This window comes from Geotrypetes seraphini, chromosome 8, assembly GCF_902459505.1.
Source record: "Geotrypetes seraphini chromosome 8, aGeoSer1.1, whole genome shotgun sequence".
In the NCBI taxonomy this organism is placed as follows: Eukaryota; Metazoa; Chordata; class Amphibia; order Gymnophiona; family Dermophiidae; genus Geotrypetes; species Geotrypetes seraphini.
The window spans coordinates 118,318,904-118,339,659 of NC_047091.1; the positions used below are offsets into that span (position 1 = coordinate 118,318,904).

The 20,756-nt window shown below is 44.1% G+C and overlaps 1 protein-coding gene across 2 annotated transcripts in view; it reads left to right on the forward strand.

The window, feature by feature from the left end:
• The window catches only part of YJEFN3 (YjeF N-terminal domain containing 3), a 115,150-nt gene that overhangs the window by 56,609 nt on the left and 37,785 nt on the right, over positions 1-20,756 (forward strand). The window lies entirely within an intron of this gene.

The following is a 20,756-nucleotide window of genomic DNA, read 5'->3' on the forward strand; positions in this document are numbered from 1 at the left end:
AGGGGTTGGTACGTCAGGACTGCTGCTGCCACCTCGGGTAAGTAATGAGAGTCCTGGAGGCCAGATCCACACGAAGGAAAGGCCCTTTTTGATGATAAATGCAGTGGAGGATCTATGAGGGCCAAAAGGGTACAGAGGACTAAGGAAATGGTGAAAGGTGAGGTGGTTGGACTGGGATCAGTGGGAGGCAGGGTCTGGGCATGGTAGAGGCGGAGCATGGGTGGGGTCAGGGTCAGGGTATAGGTGGGGCTATTCTAGCACCCGTTACTTTAACAAATGTAACGGGCTAAAACACTAGTGCTTGTACCTGTATATTGTTTGTATGTTTTATGTGTTAGGTTGTAGGTTTGTGTACACTGTTTGTTTTTTATTAGTATTTTATTATGTATGCTTAGAATTGGTGGATATGCAGGCTACAAATATTTTAAATAAATAAATACTAAGTCACATAATCTACCTTGGCACCTTTCCTCTGCTGTGTCCCATTCTGACCCTCTCTGACACAACTTCCTGTTTCCAGATGCAGGTGGGATGCAGAAGCAAAGGGGAGGCTCTAAGGCAGTGGTCTCAAACTCAAACCCTTTGCAGGGCCACATTTTGGATTTGTAGGTACTTGGAGGGCCGCAGAAAAAAATAGTTAATGTCTTATTAAAGAAATGACAATTTTGCATGAGGTAAAACTCTTCATAGTTTATAAATCTTTCCTTTTGGCCAAGTCTTAATAATAATATTGTCATTTATAGCTAAAGAGACATATGATCAAGAAACTGTTTTATTTTACTTTTGTGATTATGATAAACATATCGAGGGCCTCAAAATAGTACCTGGCGGGCCGCGAGTTTGAGACCACTGCTCTAAGGCACATTTGTGATTGTCATGTTGCCATATTGACAACTGGCCTGCTTGCAATACCAGTGTTTAATCATGAATGACTATAACCTGAATAGAGTGGCAGATATGGCTTTGGCCACCTTGGGCAAACAGATGGATCACGCAGATCTTATCTACCACCATTTATTTTATTACCCATTCCCTGTCTTCCAGTCCTAGAGGTGACAGACTCTGTATCCCCTGAGTTTCCACATTTCTTTTCTCATAATAACAGAATAAGACTCAGCTGTGTTGACATGAATAGGTACTAGTGCATTCAGCACAAAATTACTGTAATTACAGCTTTGCAACCTTGATGGAGTTGCATCAGATGAGTAACCTTGCTTCTAGTGTTTATTTACAAGAAAAGAAAGAACGGAAGAAGCTGATCCTGTGAGCACTTTCCTGGCAAGGTTTCTGTCTCTCCCCTGTTACTTCCTCCTAACCCCATCTGTGAACCCTGCAGAAGAAAGGTATGTTGTGCTCAGGGACAGTTCTAGAATGAAAACACAGAACCTTCAACCATGCCCCTCTCCCATAGTCTAGCGTCCCTCCCTCCCTCCAAGTATCCAGAATCTCTCTCATTACTCCTGTCACCACCGCCCCTACCTCCCAAGCCCGACTTAAGCCTGCATCAAAATAAAACTGAATATGGCATGTTGCCTTTGAGCACCTGCATGCACTAAAGACTTGCCACATCTCACCTCTTCTGTTGGAGACTGTGGGCAAGGCAGGCCTTGAGCATTTGTGGGCACTCAAAGGTCCACCACTGCTTTGTTGCTGTTTTGCTGTCTATGCTGATGCTACACTACTTGCCTCCGTCTTTTACTATCCTAGGTGGATACCAAGAAAACTTAGTGGAAGAGACAGCCCTAGTTGTGCCTTTTCTATGTAATTTGTTAACTGTCCTTTTTCCTTTGTCAAAACTTTGCTATCATGGTTCCATTTCATGACATGTATTCAGCTCTTATGAGATGGGTAACCCAATTATTGTTTGTATAAAGCAGACTTATTCAACCTTATGGCTTGTGGGCCAAAACCTGGCCCTCCAAGAGCTTTTACCTGGCTGTCTGAAGCTCATCAGCCAGGTGGATAAAGGGGAATCTATAGACATCATTTACCTTGACTTCCAAAAAGCCTTCGACAAGGTACCACACGAGAGACTGCTTAAGAAGATATGGAACCACAGGGTGCAAGGGGAGGTCCACCGATGGATCAAAAACTGGCTGGCAAACAGGAAGCAGAGGGTTGGTGTAAAGGGCCATTACTCAGACGTCAGAGGAGGGGCGGGACCGCAGCGCAGGAAGCAGCGCCTAAGCAGCGCAGGGATAGCTGACGTCGCGATCCTGCTGCGGCTGCTTCATAGGTGGTGCAGGAAGGTCAGTGGGGTGAGCGGTCCTTCGGGGGTGGTGGGGGGGGGACTGAACGCCAAGGCCGGGAGCATAGGTAGTGCTGCTTCATAGGTGGTGTGGGGAGGCCAGGGAGGCGAGCGGTCCTTCGGGGTGGGGCAGGCGGGCAGGCAGGCAGGCTTTCAAGGGGGAGGGGGTGACAGGCAGGCAGGCCTTCAAGGGGGGGGACAGGCATTCGGGGGGGGGGTGCAGACCTTCAAGGGGGAGGGACAGGCCTTCAAGGGGGGGGCAGGCAGGCCTTCAAGGGGGGGGACAGGTCTACAAGGGGGTGGGACAGGCCTACAAGGGGGTGGGACAGACCTTCAAGGGGGGGGACAGGCCTTTGGGGGGGTGCAGGCCTTCGGGGGGGTGCAGACCTTCAAGGGGGGGACAGGCCTTCAAGGGGGGGACAGGCCTTCAAGGGGAGGGACAGGCCTTCAAGGGGGGACAGGCAGGCAGGCCTTCAAGGAGGGGACAGGCCTACAAGGGGGGGGACAGGACTACAAGGGGGTGGGACAGGCCTTCAAGGGGGGAGACAGGCCTTCAGGGGGGGTGCAGGCCTTCGGGGGGGGTGCAGGACTTCGGGGGGTGCAGACCTTCAAGGGGGTGCAGGCCTTCAAGGGGGGGACAGGCCTTCAAGGGGGTGCAGACCTTCAAGGGGGGGGACAGGCCTTCAAGGGAGGGACAGGCAGGCAGGTCTACAAGGGGGGGACAGGCCTACAAGGGGGAGACAGGCCTACAAGGGGTTGGGACAGGCCTTCAAGGGGGGACAGGCCTTCGGGGGGGTGCAGACCTTCAAGGGGGGGGACAGGCCTTCAAGGGGGGGACAGGCAGTCAGGCCTTCAAGGGGGGGACAGGCCTACAAGGGGGAGGGACAGGCCTTCAAGGGGGGTGCAGGCCTACAAGGGGGGACAGGCAGACCTTTAAGGGGGGACAGGCCTTTGGGGGGACTCTGGTTTAGAAGTACACGGAGGGAAGGGGGTGTTCAAAGAGATGTGCATATGCCAAACTTTGGGGGGCGGAGGAAGAAATAATGGGTCTGAAAATAGAGGAGTGGGAGAGAGATGATGGACCATGGGATTTAGGGAGGGAAGGAACAGAAAGGGAGAGAAATTGGACACAAGGGATGGTGTGGAGGAGGGATAGAGATACTGGATAAGAGGGTAATTGGGAAAAGAAAGGGAGAGATGGTGGACTCTGGGGTGGTGGGGAAGGAGGGAGAGATGCCGGATGAAAGGGTAGTTAAGAAAAGGTGGATCTGTGGAGGGAGATGAATAAAAGGAAAGATACCAGACTTCCTAGGGAGGGAAGGGAAATGGAAAGGGAGGACAGAGTTGGCAGGTGGATGGTTAGCACGCAGAAAGAAGAAAGAAGGAGACCCTGGCAAGCAAGTTATCAGAAGAAAACCAGAGCCTTGGACCAACAAGATTTGAAATATAACCAGACAACAAAAGGTAGAAAAGTTAATTTTATTTTCTGTTTTGTGATTATAATATGTCAGATTTGAAATGTGTATCCTGCCAGAGCTGGTGTTGGACTGCAAACGTGAGCTAGGATTTAACAGAGAGAGGAAAAGTCCTTTTTGATTCTTTATTTTATTTACACCACAGCGCCAGTGTGGTTAGGAGAAGCCAAAGGGGGTGAAAAAGCTATAAAACCCACCAGGAGTTTTGAAAAAAATCACCCAACTGGGCAGGAAAATCGAATTGAAAAACTAATTCATTAGGCTGAATCGAATCGAAATTTTTTTTCCTGAATCTGGCAGCATTAGTTTGCTCTACTGTCTTAGACTTTAGGACCTGGGATTGGGGAGAGATGGCATCCTCAGTACTTTATAATGCAAGTGAAATGAGGATTTGGTCAGACTTTTGAAGGGTCTGCAGAAAAAAAATATTGTATAGGCCGGGGACATGAGACAGCAGGAAATGGGAACTTTTCTTCCTTCTATTTTTGTGAATGGAAAGGCTGAGGATGTCAGAGAGTTCAGTTAAAATATGTGCTTTATAAGAAAATATAATAATGTGTTTTATAAAGTTTATAGCATAGCTGGCCTACCCAGTGAGGTGTTCCTAGTGGTGGTGGTGGCAGCGTATCAATGTGTTGAGAGGAAGAGGTGGTCTGGGAAATTCTGCTGAGCAAACTCCGGGCCCATTTCCACCCCCCAGTTAGTCCACTCCACTCAACTGGTTCACACACTGAGTGGGTCTTTGGGTGTTGTTTTGGGATCTCTTCCAGTGGTTTATCAGTATCTCCTTCTGGTCCAAGGAAGGAAACTTTGTTATCCTTAGCATTGACCTACAGAATATGTTTGTAACAGCGCTGCTTGTGTGGCATTAGGCTATGTAGTGATCGAAAGAAAAAAACAGACCTTTGCACATTTTTGCACTATATGGTGGGTGTATGAGGAGATTCACATTTCCTGCACAGCTAAGTCCATGTGAAGTTGCCTTGTGCTGTATTTGACATCTAGCAAGATCTCTGTTTGAAAGGAAAGATCTAAACTTAAAAATGAAGTGGCCAGAAGTTATGGTAAAAGCAGATAGTGTAGCTGGTTTTAAGAAAGATTTGGACAAATTCCTGGAGGAAAAGTCCATAATCTGTTATTAAGACATGGGGGAAGTGTCTGCTTGCCCTGGATCGGTAGCATGGAATGTTGCTACTCTTTGGGTTTTGAGCAGGTATTAGCTACCATGGTATTGGCTACCATGCTACCATGGTATTGACCATGGTATTGGCTACCATGAGAATGGGCTACTGGGCATGATGGACCATTGGTCTGACCCAGTTAGGCTATTCTTATGTTATGTTCTCATCTGTAGGGGCCTTTGTTTTCACTTCTTATTTTAATGTATTTTTTTTCTGGGAACTTATCATTGTTTTTTATAATGGGAACAAAAATGGAAGAGAATTAATGTGTGTGGGATGAGGGGGTAACTAATTTCTTCAGCTAAATAATTCAATCCACTTCAAACAAACATAGGAGAACTCACGCACCATTCACACACCCTCCAACCAAAAATGTCAAAAGAAAAAAACTGTTCGACATCCTCCTAGCCATTCAAGCTGCAACACTCGACCCCCAACTCTACAACCAATTGACATCGACCACAGACTGCAAAACCTTCAAAAAGAAATAAAAACCCTTCTATTCAAAAAACACATAAAACCGAACTAACACAATCAGAACTGTCCCAAGCATCACCTGCAACTACTCCATATGTACTTCTGATATCATGACAATTCAGACATAATTTACGTTATGTTATGTTTGGAATATAAGAAAATTTTCACTGCCTGTTTCTATTCTGACCATTTATTCCGTTTCATGGTCATTACAAAAAATATTTTTTTTACATGGGGGGGTGTCAAAAAATGATGGGCCCCGGGTGCCACATACCCTAGGTACACCACTGCTCAGACTGGAAAGGGGTCACGAGCGGAGTTCCGCAGGGGTCGGTGCTAGGACCGCTCCTGTTCAATATCTACATAAACGACCTAGAGGCGGGAACCAAGTGTGAGGTCATTAAATTTGCAGATGACACCAAACTATACAGCAGGGCTCAAACCAGGGAAGACTGCGAAGATCTCCAAAAGGATCTAACGCAGCTGGAAAAGTGGGCCGAAAAATGGCAAATGAGCTTCAACATAGGGAAATGCAAGGTCATGCACGTGGGGAAAAAGAACCCGATGTTCACATACAGAATGGGGGGAACACCGCTAGGGGTCAGTAACCTGGAGAGAGACCTGGGAGTGATGGTAGACGCAACACTGAAGGCATCAGCGCAGTGCGCCACAGCCTCAAAGAAAGCAAACAGAATGTTGGGTATCATTAAGAAGGGTATTACGACCAGGACGAAGGAAGTCATCATGCCGCTGTATCGTGCAATGGTGCGGCCGCATCTGGAGTACTGTGTCCAGTACTGGTCGCCGTACCTCAAGTAGGACATGGCAGTACTTGAGGGAGTCCAGAGAAGAGCAACTAAACTGATAAAGGGAATGGAAAATCTCCCATATACCGACAGATTGAAGCAGTTGGGACTTTTCTCACTGGAAAAGCGGAGACTTAGAGGAGATATGATAGAAACCTTCAAGATCCTGAAGGGCATAGAAAAAGTAGACAGGGACAGATTTTTCAAATTAAGGGGCACCACAAGTACAAGGGGGCACTTGGAGAAATTGAAAGGGGACAGGTTTAGAACAAACACTAGGAAGTTCTTTTTCACTCAGAGGGTGGTGGATACATAGAACGCGCTTCCAGAGGCTGTTGTAGACAAGAAAACATTAAATGGTTTCAAAGAAGGTTTGGATAGATTCCTAGAAGAAAAAGGGATTGAAAGGTATAGATAGGTATAGGCCACTACTCAGGCGATGGGCCGCCGCGGGAGCGGACCGCTGGGCAGGATGGACCTATGGTCTGCCTCAGCGGAGGCAACTTCTTATGTTCTTATGTTCCTGCTTTCCCCACCGCAACTCAACTATCTGCAAGCTTGAGCTGCTTGGTGCTGGAAGTTTGGGTTGGTCTTGTGGTTTGAACTCTTGCTTGACTGGAAACTGTGAGACCAACCCAAATTTCAGCATAACATTGTTAGCACAACAATGTTAGCATTACCTTCCTCATTGCTGTTACTTTTTTTTTTATTTGAGGGGGGGGGCAACTTTTTGATTCCACCCATTTACTTTACAGAAAGTATGTTACTAAGGGCTAGATTTTCAAAAAAACACACATAAAAATCTGACAGGTTGCTATTGCAGCCGTTATAGTAGTGATTTTAAAACAGCGAGTCAAAATCCAAAAAATGCTCATGCAAATGAGGTTGGCGGAGAGTAGCGGTGCCCATTGCTGGTTATAGTGATGGGTACATGCACAGAATAAATGAACCCCCCTCAAAAAAGAACAATAGTGCGAGAGCTGCCCAATCTCTCCCGCTGCCAACCAACACCCCCCCACCACCTGGTAGCAGGAGAGATGCCCAATCTCTCCCGCTGCCAACCAATAACCCCCCCCCCAGTAGCAAGAGATATTCCTAATCTCTCCCACCGCCAACCGACACACCTCAGCAGCGGGAGAGATGAACAATGTCTCCTGCCGCTAACCAACACCCCCCCTCCGCAGTGGGAGAGATGCCCAATCTCTCCCACCCAACCGACACACTCTGCCCCACAGCGGGAGAGATGCCTAATCTCTCCCTGTGCCAACCAACACTCCCTAACTCCCCTCGGCAGTGGTAGAGTTGCCTAAACTCTCCCACCATCACACAATAACCTATCCGTGTCTCTGACAACCCCCGCCCTCTCCCCCTTACCTTATTTTCAGATGGCTGGCTAGAGGGATGCCTACTACCTCCAGCCAGCCGGCCTGCCTCTTCAAAATGGCAGGGGCCTGAGGCTCCAATTGGCCCAGGTTGTTTAAGGCCCCTCCTATGGGTGGGGTTTTATGCATCTGGGCCAATCAGAGCCTTAGGCACCTCCCCGGATGCATCAGGATGTACCGGGGATGGGAAGGCCCACCATTTTGAAGAGGTGGGCCAGCTGGCCTGCCATTTGAAAATAAGGTAAGGAGGAGAGGGCTTGGGTCGACAGAGGGATGGGGTGTTGGTTGGTGGCAGGAGAGGTGTGGTTGGGTGGGAGAGATTGGGCATCTCTCCCACTGCCAAAGGAGGCTGTAATATATGCACTCAAGAAGCGTGCTTTTACTATTCCCACTAAAAAATAAAATAGACGACACAAGATGCACTTTTAACAGTGCTGTCACTGTACTGGCACCCCCAGACCAGTCACTAATTTTTGTCGCCAAAAGCCGATGCAGCTCATGGAGAATGGCTCAGTGATTTTTAAGAATCCACCACAGTGCTCATTTCATTATTGAAGAGCCCATTTGCATGGCAGTGTCAGAGACTGCTAGAAAGCTCGTTAAAGACCTAGATAAGCCATTTTGATAATCCACCACTAAAATGTATACAGGCTAAAACCGTCTGGAAACCGGTTTAGTAACCGCGTTAAAGTTTTGAGAATCTGGGCCTAAGTGTTTAAACTAGATTGTGGGGGTGACCAAAGTGAAGTGGATGGAATCAAAGTCACCTACAAAAATGCAATAGCAGTGGAGAAGATAATGATAAGACCATCATCAACAAAGAAGAAGAGGAGAGTAAGCAAAAAGCTATAGAGAAGATAACAGTAAAATGTTGCTGGAAAGTGATGAGCACAAATGCTCATAACTTAGCTAATACATTTCAGGATCTGCAAGCCCTGATGATAGAAGCTGACTTGGATATCGTTGCTATCACAGAAACATGATCTAATGATTCCTGTGAGTGGGATATAACTATACCAGGATATAACCTTTTTAGAAAGGATAGAGATGGCCGAAAGGGTGGAGGAGTAGCGCTATAAGTGAAAGACAATATTAAAGCAGCTGAAATACAGGAATGAGCTTGAAGAGAGAAGATGGAACCTCTATACACACAGAGGTCATCCATAGGCCTCCAACACAAATGGAACTTCTGGACAAAGAGCTGGTTGTGGACATCCAAAAACTGAGGGCTCCTTTTACAAAGGTGTGCTAGGGCTTTAACACATGGAATAGCGTGTGCTACATTGCCCCGCGTGCTAGACCTTATCACCAGCATTAAGCTGGCGTTAGTTCTAGAAGCGTAGCGTGCGGTCAGTGGTGTATCAAGGGGAGATGGGGGGGAGATCTGCCCTGGGTGCAGCCTTAGGGGGGGTGCACAGCTGGCCAGGTCCGGAAAATTCTACTGGGCCGATCAGCCTAACTCTCCCGACGTCATTCTGCCGGCGGAGAGGAAGTTCGGGCCAGCCAATTGCTGCCTAGCTGGGCGGAACTTCCTCTCCAATGGCAGAATTGACATCAGGGAGAGGAATGCTGGTCGGCCTGACGCAGGGAAGACGCAGGGAAGGAGAACTTGGGGCGGCAGCAGCTTTGGGGCATGTTACCTGATGGCGGTGACTTGGGGGGCTGTTCCCCAATGGTGGCGGCAATGGCTTGGGGGAGGGCAGGGAGAAAGAAAGAAAGGGGGCAGGCAGGGAGACAGAAGGAAAGAAGGGAAACAGAGAAAAAGAAAGGGGGCATGAAGAGAGAAAAAAAAGAAAGGGAGGCAGGGAGAAAGAAAGGGCAGGGAGAGAGGAAGAAAAAGTTGGGGGAGGGAATGAGGTCTGGAGGAGAGGAAGCATACAGGCTGAAAGAAGGGAAGAAAGATTGGATGCACAGTCAGAAGAAGAAAGTGCAACCAGAGACTCATGAAATCACCAGACAACAAGGTAGAAAAAATGATTTTATTTTAAATTTAGTGATCAAAATGTGTCTGAATTTATATCTGCTGTCTATATTTTGCACTATGGCCCACCTTTTACTAAACCACAATAGCGGTTTATAGCACAGGGAGCCTATGTGCGTCGAGAGCAGCCCTGGGCATTCAGCGCAGCTCCCTGCACTAAAAACTGCTATTGTGCTTTAGTAAAAAGGGAGGGGGGGGTATTTGTCTATTTTTGTATGATTGTTACTGAGGTGACAGTGCATAGAGTCATCTGCCTTGACCTCTTTGAAAAAACCCCCAGAATAGGAATGATAATTAACATTTTCTCAGTGTACAGTGTACTTTGTGTTTTTTTAAATAATTTTATTGTTGATAGATCATTTTGACTTGGTCATTTTAAAAGTAGCTCGCAAGCCCAAAAAGTGTGGGCACCCCTGAGCTAGAGTGTTGAAGCTACGTGTTTCTGCCGTAAAGGTAATTTCTGACGCAACCGGAAGTTGCATCAGAGACGACCTTTACGGCAGCCATATGCAACTACAATGCTCCGGCTACTGTAAGAAGGCAGTTTGTCAGACCGGGCCTGTTGTCCGGGCCAGGGGGGGGGAAGCGCCACGAAGGTAAGGGGCAGGGAGGGAGAAAGGGAGAAAAGGTGGGGTGGAGAGGAAAACAGGGTAAAAAGAGGGGAGACAAGGACGCGAAAGCACATGGGGAAGACAAAGGGGGGAGAAGGACGCTGAAAGCACATGGGGAAGAAGATGCTGAAGTGGGAAGAAGTGGGAAGAAGATGCTGAATGGAAATGGGGAACAGAGAGTGGGGAGAAGATGCTGAAGGGAAATGAGGAACAGAGAGTGAGGAGAAGATGTTGCAGGAAAATGGGGACGAGAGAGTGGGGAGAAGACGCTGAAGGGAAATGGGGAAGAGAGAGTTGGGAGAAGACGCTGGCAGGGAAGAAGACAGAGATGCCAGACTATGGGAGGAGCGGAGGTAAGAAGATGGGTGCCAGACCAATTTGGAAGGACAGATGATGATGGAACCCTTGAAGGAAGGGACAATGCTAGACCTGGTGCTCACGAATGGAGAAAGTGTGTCTAATGTCCAGGTTGGCACCCACCTTGATCATCATACCGTATGGTTTGATGTAAGAGCTAAAGCAGACAGTGGGCTTCCAAGACTCAAAGTCCTGGATTTCAAGCGTGCAGATTTCAGTAAAATGATAGTGTTCCTGAAGAAAGTACTGGTTCGATGGGAGGATATAAGGAAAGTGGAAATACTGTGGTCCAAGCTGAAAGGAGCTATAAAAATGGAAACTGAACTCTATGTAAGGAAAGCTAATAAAAGCAAGAGGAAGAGGAAACCATTATGGTTCTCTAAACAGGTGGCTGAAAAAATAAAGGCAAAAGAGGCGGCATTCAAGAAATACAAAGGAGCGCAAGAAGAGGAACTCAGAAAAGAATATTGGATATAACTCAAAGTAGTGAAGAGAAAAATATGATTGGCGAAAGTGAAGGCAGAAGAAAAAATGGCTAGATATTTAAAAAGAAGAGACAGGACTTTTTTCAGGTATAGTGGAGAAAGGAGGCAAGCTAGAAATGGAATTGTGAGACTAAAAGATGCCGTGAACAGTTATGTGGAAAGTGATGAGGAAAAAGCAGATGTGCTAAACATATACTTCTGTTCTGTGTTCATGGTAGAAAAGTCCGAAGAAGGACCACTATAGGCTGGCAAAGTTATAAATGAGAATGGAGTGGATATCACGCTGTTAACAGAAGGAAGTATTTAAGAACTTGAAAAACTGAAGGTAGACAAAGCCATGGGACCAGATAATAATAAATAATAATAATAACAACAGCTTATATACCGCAATACCGTGAAGTTCTATACGGTTTACAAAGATTAAGCAAAGGTACAAATTGATTGACTTTAAGAGGGGAGGAAGAAAGAGGGTTAATAGGACAGGAAATCCATTTTTGAGGAGAGAGTGATCAATAGAACAAGTTAATCGCTATAGAGGGGAGAGAGATGAGAGGATCAGTTGTCTAGATACTTTAGGAACAGGTGTGTTTTCAGACGTTTCCTAAATTCCTCATAAGTAGTGGGCGAAAGCAATTGTTCTAGGTCTTTACCCCATGATGCTGCTTGGTGCAAGAGAAGATGTTCATGGTGTTTTTTCAGTTTACAACCTCTCACTGGGGGGGAAACGAAGTTGGAATGTGAGCTTCTCTTGTGTCTGTTGGCTGAGAAGACGAAAAGGTCAGTTATATATTTAGGGGCAGAAGCAGGCAAATTTAAACTTTACGCGTGCCTCCATTGGCAGCCAATGCAGCTGCCGGTAGTAGGGTGTCACCTGGTCAAACTTCCTCAGCCCAAAGATCAGTTTGACTGCTGCATTTTGCATCAATTGTAAACGCTGCATGTTCTTTTGGGAAATTGCTAAATAGGCGATGTTGCAGTAGTCAAGTAGACTCAGTACGAGGGATTGGACTAGGGTTCTGAATACCGCTGTATCGAAATAAGCTTTAATGGATCTGAGTTTCCAGAGAGTGAAAAATCCCTTTCTGATCAAGGAGTCCACCTGGTCTCTCATGGTTAGGCACTGATCCAAAGTTACACCTAGTATCTTTATAGTAGGTTGGTTAGGGTAATTAAGATTATTGATACATAGTGGTGATTTGGTGTCAAGCGGATGTGGCGAAGCAACGAAGAAAGTTGTCTTTTCTGAATTAAATTTGAGCCTAAAGGTTGTCATCCAGTGCTCCATCACGTTTATGGTTTCTGAAGCTTTAGGAATAGTTTCAAAGATAGAATTAACGAATGGGATGATGATCGTAAAATCATCTGCATAACTAAATAGTTTTATCCCTAACTGGGTTAGCTGCGTGCCTAGTGAGGACATGTAGACGTTGAAGAGCAATGGAGATAGCGGAGACCCTTGTGGCACACCGGATGGATTGCTCCAGGTATCTGAAAGTTCATAATTAAAACGTACTTGATAAGTGCGGGACATAAGGAAGCCACGGAACCAATTCAGCACCTCGTCCCTGATACCAATGGCGTCTAGGCATTACAGCAGTTTCCCGTGGTCTACTAGATCAAAGGCAGAACTCATATCGAATTGCATAACCAGGGCATTAAGGCCCTTACTAAACAGTAGGCGCAGATTGTCTAAAATAGCCGCAATTACTGTCTCAGTACTGAATAACGGTCTAAAACCGGATTGAGTTTCATGTAGGAGAGAGAACTGATCCAGATAATCCATCAGTTGGGTGTGTACCAATCCCTCCATAATTTTTACAATGGGATTCTTCCCAGGATATTGAAGAAGCCCAGAAAGTTTCTGGCAGGTCCTCTTAAAGATTTGATCAATAAATCTGGAGACAGGAGAGGTTCCGTGGAATTGGAGAAGAGCAGATGTGGTCCCTCTTCACAAAAGTGGTCTCAGAGATGAAGCGGGAAACTACAGGCCGGTAAGCCTCACTTCAGTTATTAGAAAAATATTGGAAGCATTGATGAACGAAAGGATCTAATGGGTTACAAGATCCAAGGCAGCATGGTTTTCCTAAAGGTAAATCGTGCCAAATGAATCTGATTGATTTCTTTGACTGGGCGACCAGAAAATTGGATCAGGGGCATGCACTAGATGTAAATTACTTAGATTTCAGCAAAGCCTTTGACACGGTTCCTCATAGGAGGCTGTTGAATAAACTTGATGGGCTGAAATTAGGGCCCAAAGTGATGTACTGGTTGATGGACAGACATCAGAGGGTGGTGGTTAATGGAATTCGCAAAGAGGAAGGAAATGCGAGTAGTGGAGTGCCTCAGGGATCGGTGCTGGGGCCGATTCTGTTCAATATATTTGTGAGCGACATTGCCGAAGGGTTAGAAGGTACATGCTTTCCATGAAGTAGTCCCTCAGGTTACTTCTGAGTCTGTCCCCTTTCATCTTCATCCTATGCCCTCTTGTTTGCGCTAAACAATGCTCAATTGAATCTAGCCCACATTATTGGGACTGTTTTGAAATAACAAAACATATTGCTGATAAAGAAACATTTCTTAGCTCCTCCGCACCTCAAACAGGCAAAAACAATCTTATTTAATTTCTAATCACCTTTGTCCTCATCTGTATAACAGCTTTAATAAAACTTGAAAGTTTCTCTGCACTTCAGATGCTGTTTCTAGCCAAGTCATTTGTTCCCAGATAGATAACAGTTATAGTTACAATATGCTTTCACCGTTAAGTTCAAATTTTGAGCTTCTTGTTTTCTTCTCCTGCTAGCTGAGGATCCTGAGAGACACTTAGCCTTTTTTTTGTCCCTTGAATTGTTTACAAATTAATGCCTCTAAAAATGACATCTCCAAGGAGCAACGATTTTCTGTTTTGTGGCATTTTGACATTGCCTGAGGGTTTTTTGGTATACTGGATGACACTTTGTTTCTCTGAAGCTAATTTGGGCTCTGTTATTGTAGCATCATCTTTTTCCAAGTCAGAAAAGATATTTCTCAGGGGTATTCTTTGGGGGAGTGGGTATCTCTGTGTTTCATTTAATACCCTGCCAGATCCTATTGTAATTATCTATTCCTGGGTTGTTTGATTCCTTGTGGGAGTGAAGGTGGATTGTTATGTTCTAGTAACCCAGGGGAGGCCATTTTTTATTGCAGCTAATTCTTCCCTGAGCTGAATCAACTCTTTTTTTTCCTGCTGTGCTTTCTCTGCACGTGCTTGAATTTTCATCCGTGGCAAATTCAGTCAGAGGCAATGTTTCATCCATACACTTGAAAATGTCCAGCAAATATTTTCTGAGCATTTCACAAGCAGAAATCATAGAGAGGGCCTGATTCTAAAAATGGCGTTCTGATTATAGGCGGTGGTAGGCATCCACCCCCATCTCACAAACCAATTGTGACACACGTAAAAAATATATCGATGTGGCAAATGATGCCTAGGGCCGGTGTAGGTGTGGCTTATGCTGGAGGTGGCCTTAGGCATCCGTACTATGAGTCAGATGCCTTAAATGTCATCATGCAAAACGCTGGCCTACATTTAAGGCATCTGTACTAAAAATAGGCGTAATGCTGAATGTGGCACATACTGGTGATTGACATGAGATAGGCACCCATTTTGCATTCGCCTACTTCGGCAGGTGCCGTTTCCAGAATCAGGCCCAAATTGTGTTTGTTTTGGGAATTTTCCAGAGTCTCAGCTTTAGCCCTTTGAATCACATTTTCTTTGAGAAGAGTTGATTAACCTTGGAAACAACCGAGACCCGGTTGTCTCAGTTATCTAATTTCCTATCATGCTACCACAGGGTTGTCATATAACACTGATTTAAACTGAAAATCTCTAGATAAAATGGACACCTCATAGAAATGCCTGGTGACCTACTTCTCAAGGGCCTAAATTTCCTTCCAAATAGAAAGGGATTGGGACATGTATACCGTCTTTTTTTTTTTTTTTTGTAGGTTTACAACCACACTCAAAGTGGTTTACATACAGGTAATTCAAGCATTTTCCCTGTCTGACCCAGTGGGCTCACAATCTATTTAATGTACCTAGAGCAGTGGAGGATTAAGTGACTTGCCCAGGGTCACAAGGAGTAGCGCATGATTTGAACCCAGAACCTCAGGGTGCTGAGGCCGTAGCGCTAACCATTATGCCGCACTCTCCTCCAGGTGTCACTGTTTTGGATCTAATTAAACCACTCTGTCTCCAAGAGGAGCTTCCATTGCTTGAAATGTCCGTACATGAAAGCGTCACTACCCAGGGTAGTGCTTGCTGGCATACTCACACCACCAGGAACCAAGGGCAACCTAAGCTACTCCAAGCGAAAGAAACCTTTCTCCAGCTCTTGAGATATCTGGCCATGTTGAAGAAAGATTTAACTCAATCTTAGCATCTCCCCTCCAACTTTCTTAAATGTTATTACTATTTTTATTTCCCTCTGTTTGGACATGCCATGAACCAATCACCCTTTCTGTGAAGAGAGATTTTCTGATGCTACTTTTGAGTCAGTCCCCTGCAAACCTCATACTATGATCCCTTGTTCTGAAACATTCTTTCCTCTGAAAGCAGTTGGATTCCTGTACTTGAATTTTACATCTGAGCTATGTAAATGTTCACTCCACTTCTTTCTCCCTCTCCTCTTCTCCAGGTTAAGCATATTTAGGTCTTGTCTCATATGGCTTTTTATAGAGACCCTTTCTCTGGGCTACCTCCAACCTTTCTATATTCTTCAGAAAATATGATGAAAAAATATAACAAATAAAATTAAATACATATTAGTTCATCATTCTTCAGTAATTATATTCAAAGAACAGATTGCAAACATACTCTGGTTACCTCAATGTATGAAGTTTCTTGATGACTCATGAAAATGTCATCTACGTTGAGATCAACTGTTATACCAATCCGGAAACGTCACTCTTCTGGAAAGAAAAAATCATTACAAAAAAGGGTTACAAATATTAAACTGAAACCCAAAAAAGAGTTATGAAAAAAAATCTTTTTTTTTTTTATAATTCTTTATTCATTTTCAAAATTACATTAAGTGTTAAAAATATTCATTCACAGTAACAATAAATACATCACTTATAAACAATCATTGGTACATTACATAAATTCTTATCCCTTTCCCTTCCCCATCCCTCCCAACCATATACTCCATTATTATATAATATATGTAATAATAAAATACCCCCCTCCCTACCTCATAAACTGATAAATATAAGGGAAATAATTTTACTTAATCCTGACAATATTTTGTTAATGGTTTCCACACATCCTGAAATTTCTTAAAATATCCCCTTTGTAAAGCAATAAATCTTTCCATTTTATAGATATGGCATAAAGAATTCCACCAAAAGTTATAATTTAATCTCCTCCAATCCTTCCAATTATATGTAATTTGCTGAATGGCAACACCAGTCATTATTAGTAATAATTTATTGTTATTCACAGAAATCTGACTTCTTGCTCTCATTTCCATACCAAATATCACAGTATCATAGGCTAATGCCACTGGGTTATCTAATAAATTATTAATTTGGTCCCAAATTGATTTCCAAAAATTCATAATATATGGGCAATGAAACAATAAATGATCTAAAGTTCCTGCTTCTAAATGACAATGCCAGCATCTATTAGACAAAGAACTATCTAATTTTTGCAACCTAACAGGGGTCCATAACGCTCTATGTAACAGAAAAAACCAAGTTTGTCTCATAGATGCAGACACCGTACATTTCATCCTCCAAGACCAAATTCGTGGCCATTGAGATGCAGTAATTTTCATAAGTAGGGGTCTTGATTGATTTTTTTCATAACTCACGAGTTATGAAAAAAATCAATCAAGACCCCTACTTATGAAGAAAAGCCCACCATTCCACCTGCTTGTTTAATAATTGTAACCCTTTTTTGTAATTTTTTTTTTCTTCCTGGAAGAGTGACATTGTTTCTGGGTTAGCATAACAGCTGATCTCAGCATGGCCAGCATTTTCATGAGTCATCAAGAAACTTCATACATTGAGGTAACCAGAGTATGTTTGTAATCTGTTCTTTGTATATAATTACTGAAGAATGATGAACTAATATTATGTATTTAATGTTGTTTGTTATAGACCAGCACCGGAAAAATTTTTTGTCAGGTTTTCTGAAGCAGCTGGATGCGAAACACGTCAAAACCCGCCAAGCCTTGCCTTGCTCCAGCACAGATAAGTGATTTTGATTTTTTCAGTAAAATACATTCCAGGAATTATTTGTTTTGATAGCAAATTTCACTCAAGTTTGAACTTGTAATGATTGAAAAAGGAGAGATATATTGCTGCTGGGGCTTTGCTCTAAGTCTGGTCTTTCAAATACTTTTCTGAGCACTAATGAACTTGTTACAATGTGTTTAAATATATAAACCACCAGGAACTATTCAGTGTTTGTCATTATCTGAAATTAACATATTGATCAAAGGGGCCAGGCTTCTGCGTAGATCCCAGAAAGTATTTATCCACCATCATTTTCTATGTATTTATTAAAAAAATTTGTATATCGCCTAAACTCTAAACGGTTTTCAGATATAAAACATTTACATTATCAACATAAAATCCCTACCACTGTCCTGGAATACAGCTGCGTTTTCAGTGGCCCCTGTGTGGAGCAGGTTAGAAATCCTGAGGTCTTATGTTAGAAATATATCTCCCTGTAAGATCCTCATTGGAGTGAGCCAACATTATCTTGGCCTGACCTGGAAAGTGAGAGGGGGGGTGGAGAGAAGGGAAAGAGAGATGCTAGAATGCTGAATTCATGGGATAGAAAGAAGAGAAGGAAAAGGAGAGATGCTAGATAAATGGGAGGAAATAAGGGAAAAGGAGATGCTAAATATTTTGAGGAGGAGTAGAGAAGGGGGAGATGCTGGACATTGGGAGAAGGGAAGATGCTGGGTTATGGAGAGATAGGGAAGGGAAGCAGGAGATGCTGAACATGGGGGTATGATCTTAATCCATCCCTGGGAGGGGTGCAAAACTGATGAACACAGAGGATCTAGAATCAGAAAATAATAGTAAATATTGAGGAACTCATGATTATGCGGTTAAGAAGTATGATGTTATGTTATGTTAGTACTGGGCAGACTTGCACGGTCTGTATATGGCCTTTTGGTTGAGGATGGGCTGGGGAGTGCTTCAATGGCTAGGAGGGTGTAGATGGGCTGGAGTGAGCTTTGACAGAGACTTCAGCAGTTGGAACCCAAGCAGAGAACCAGGTAGAGCCCAGAAATAGCTAAGAAGAAAAAAATTTTAAAAATTAAAATTGAATCAGGTTGGGCAGACTGGATGGACCATTTGGGTCTTTATCTGCCATCATCTACTATCTTACTATGATTTACTTAGGGTGTTAGAAACCATTTGAACTGTCCCTGTTCCAGGGGTCTACATCCTTCACCCTCTGTTTCCCTTTTGCTTCTTACCTTTTGCCCAACTACAAACTGCAACATGGATACATGTGTGGAACTGTATTCTGTCAAACTCTGCAAACAGCCAATGACCCTTAGTAATTACAGCCACGTGGCAGAAGGGTTTCTTGCACCAGCTTTGTGAAAGTGGTAATTATTCATGCTGCTGGAAGGATAATGCAGGTTATTGCCAGCCACTCTGACTTGCAGAGAGTGCAGAACAGCTGTGCTCATGCCCTCATTATAACATTTATATAAAGAAGGTGGTGCAGACTTGGGTTACCGTTGACCCAATGAAGAGTTAGTGGCCTGTGGTTAACATAATAATTTGGCTTTGCCATGTGACTTATTTAAGTATTATTTGATTATGAGAAATGAATTCAGATTTTCCTTTTGGACATGGCTTCTACCAGGGAAGTCTAGGAAGGATGAGTGAAAAGCAAGATGTGGCAAGTTGCAATCCCTACTGTCTATCTTGTATCTATCTATGTCTGCATGTGTAAAAGTCTGTGTTTAACATAGAAACATAGAAGATGACGGCAGATAAGGGCCATAGCCCATCAGGTCTGCCCACTCTACAGACCCACCCCCAAGTCTACTATCCTAGGGATCCCACTCCTGGTGATAGGTTCCTTTGGCTTAACCCTCTAAGGGATCCCACTTGGGCATCCCATTTGCTCTTAAATTCTTGCACGCTGTTTGCCTCGATCACCTGCACCGGGAGCTCGTTCCAAGGATCAACCACTCTCTTGGTGAAGAAATATTTCCTGGTGTCGCCATGAAATTTCCCACCCCTGAGTTTGAGCGGATGCCCTCTTGTGGCTGAGGGTCCTTTGAGAAAGAGAATCTCTTCTTCCATCTCGATACGGCCGGTAATATACTTAAACGTCTCGATCATGTCTCCTCTCTCCCTACGTTCTTCGAGTGAGTACAGCCGCAAATTTTTCAGCCTTTCCTCGTATGATAGATCTTTGAGCCCCGAGACCATCCTGGTGGCCATCCATTGCACCGACTCTACTCTCAGCACATCTTTTCGGTAGTGTGGCCTCCAGAATTGCACACAGTATTCCAAATGAGGTCTCACCATGGTTCTGTATAATGGCATTATGACTTCAGGCTTCCGGCTGACTAAACTCCTGCGGATGCAACCTAACAACTGTCTTGCCTTAGATGAAGCCTTAGATGAAGCCTTCTCCACATGCACACATATACATGTTTCTGTAAAGGTACAAGGCCCCTTCCAGAGAGATTAAGGGCTACTAGTACATAGAATTGCTTTTTTGTAAATTTACAGAGTGCTCTACAAATACATCTACTTGTACTGTAAGAGATTCCCTCCTTCACAGAACTTAGTCTTGTGAAGGCACAGACTTTGGGGGAAAATTGAAAGGCCGTGATTGGTTAATCAAAAATCAGGAGTTTAAATTTAAGGTACTTTTATGTAAGAAGTTCAGCCCCATCCTTCAGTGGGGTGGGTGGGAGAGGGACCCCCATGCTCTTTCCTGTTGGAAGTAAAACCCGGATATCTCAATCTGTCCTTTTTTTCTTTTTTATCTGGAGCCATACGGTAACCCTAGCTGGGGAGGTGAGGAGAAAGAATGAAAGGCTGAGGTACTGCAGCAGAAGACTTTAAGGATAGATAGAATTTTGTGTCATATTGGGATTTATAGGGAACAAACAACAACTAAAGGAGAAAAAGGACCAATGTTCCACAAAGATCAAGATGAATCCAAAGACACAAAGGTGGAACAAAAAGTTCCTGGATACTCAGGTTTCTTATGGTGCAAATGTTTATTATTCTCAAAATGTCAAGTAGAAACAACTTGGATAACACTGAGACTGTGGCAGAAATGGTACAATGATTTCTCTTTGTACTCTGTAGTATAATTATGAATGTTAGACCCTACACGGACCATGTTTCAGCAAAGCACTGCCTTCCTCAGGGGTCCTGTTCAATGACCGCAGACCTGGTGTTATCCAAGTTGTTTTTATTTGACATTTTGAGAATAATAAACATTTGCACCAGAAGAAACCTGAATATCCAGGAACTTTCTGTTCCACCTTTGTGTCTTGGTATTTAGAGGGAGACAGAAAGAACTGCAATTGGAGTGAGAGAGGGAACTGAGCAGGCTGGATCCTAAGAGAGGAAAAGGCAAGAAGGCCTTATGATGTGGGAATTTCTAAGCAAAATACTTTGCAGAATTTTAAAACATTGTGCACAGAATTCTGCCAGGAGGAGACAATCACATATAGGTATATACCAGACCGTAACATACAATCTTTTATATCCCAC